This window comes from Sinocyclocheilus rhinocerous, unplaced genomic scaffold, assembly GCF_001515625.1.
Source record: "Sinocyclocheilus rhinocerous isolate Xijiao unplaced genomic scaffold, SAMN03320098_v1.1 scaffold2146, whole genome shotgun sequence".
In the NCBI taxonomy this organism is placed as follows: domain Eukaryota; kingdom Metazoa; phylum Chordata; class Actinopteri; order Cypriniformes; family Cyprinidae; genus Sinocyclocheilus; species Sinocyclocheilus rhinocerous.
Window position 1 is genome coordinate 319625 of NW_015623444.1, and position 1953 is coordinate 321577.

Below are 1953 nucleotides of genomic sequence, written 5' to 3' on the forward strand. Positions count from 1 at the left end.
TATTTTATTTTATTTTATTTTATTTTATTATTTTATTTTATTTTACAACTGATTTTTTTGCTTTTAGGAGAGAAAAAAAAGGTGTTAAGTACTAAAAACCAAAACCAGCAATATATTACACTGATTTGGCCTCTTGACAATCGAGACCGACTAAGTCTCAAAACTTTATTTAGTTAATTAGACAAAACTTTGTACTAATGTGGTGTTCCTGATTATGTTTGATGGTCCATTTATGATGTTACAATTTTTTTGCACCTCAAACAGAAGACATGATATAGTTTATCATGGACTTCTATGTAAAACATCTCTAAATCACAATCTTAATTTTTAACCAAGAAATAAAACTATATGACTGAGGTAGATCAGTGCCATGAATCCAAATTTTGAAATATTATTAGACTGTTTGTTTGTTTGTTTGTTTTTATTTATGTAAATAATTTCAGTTAAGTTATTATATAGAGTACAGCATTTAGAGGTTTTGGTTTGTGGTACATGCTGATGTACATCTTGAGCATGTCATTCCTGTGTGAACGGTGGCCGTAGTGCCCCAACAGGAAGCTAGCTAAGTGTTTCCTGTGTCCTTTAAGTGGTGGCACAGAGCAGCAGCCGTCCACGATAACATCTTACACAGATCCTATCCTTATAACTCCCATGGCCTCATCTAGCCTTGGGGCTCAGCCGCACTTCCTAGATCAGTGGATGAGCACATATTTACAGTGCATCCTGCTATTTTAGTGACTTTGAGGCTTCATTTGGATGGGGAGGAAAATATACAAAGACCAGCAGTTGAAGTTTTGATGATAAATAAACAAGATTAAAATCAGATGAAGTCCCACAGTGTGAGAGATAGAAGCCACTGGTATCACGCTATGCTTTTATTTTATTTTTTATTTTATTTTATTTTATTTTATTTTATTTTATTTTATTTTATTTTATTTTATTTTATTTAATGTTAAACCAAACCCATAAAATAAAACTGTTAAACTGAAACCATATTTTATTTTATTTTATTTTATCTGAGTGTCTATTTACACTAAGTGCAAATAGCTGTTGGCAGAGGCTATTTACACTATCTCCGCCCACCAATGTGTGACTGGGGTAGTCAACACTACAAAAGACGATTATTAAACATCAGCTCCACTGGCGTAGATGGTAAAGCGATTGCTTTTTGCGATCCGAGTTCGAACCTGGCTTTTGCCGAACTTTTTTTCTCCCTTTTCAAATCTCATATCACATCGGAAAGGCATTTATTTTCAATAAAAATAATCAAAAAGTTGAAAATAAAGTATCGGGTAGGGTAGGTGTAGAGAGGGCTTTATTGTCCCAATAAGGTGGCATCCATTTAATAATTTGAATTAAAATGATAATTTACACTCAATGCGTTATTATTGCGTACTGTTTTATTATGTACTAAAATACTGTAGTATCAATAGCAGAAAATCCTGCTATTTTAACATAGTGTAAATAGATTCTATAGCTATTTGCACTCAGTGTAAATAGCATATCGTTAAAAAATACTGCTATTTTCACTTAGTGTAAATAGCATCTATCGCTAAGAAAATATGCTATTTGCACTTAGTGCAAATGGCCACTGCCTTTTTATTTTGTTTTCTTTTGTTTTGTTTTGTTTTGTTTTGTTTTGTTTTGTTTTGTTTTGTTTTGTTTTGTTTTGTTTTGCTTTGCTTTGCTTTGCTTTGCTTTGTTTTGCTTTGCTTTGCTTTGTTTAGTTTGTAGACGTTTAATGTTAAGCCAAAACTGAATTTGCAATGATGTATTATTTCTAATTATTTTTAATTTTATTTGTAAACAGTTTATTGTTAAACCAAAGTCATAAAAGAAAATAATGTTAAACCAAAACAATTATTTTTATTTTATTTTATTTATAGACATAGTTTTATGTTTAAAACAGAATTTTTGACATAGCATATTTGTACAGCTAACTGCATTGAGAAG

The 1953-nt window shown here is 30.8% G+C and overlaps 1 protein-coding gene across 1 annotated transcript in view; it reads left to right on the forward strand.

Annotated features, from left to right (window-relative positions):
* LOC107741152 (myozenin-2-like) overlaps nucleotides 1-1953 on the forward strand; it is a 14487-nt gene that overhangs the window by 961 nt on the left and 11573 nt on the right. The window lies entirely within an intron of this gene.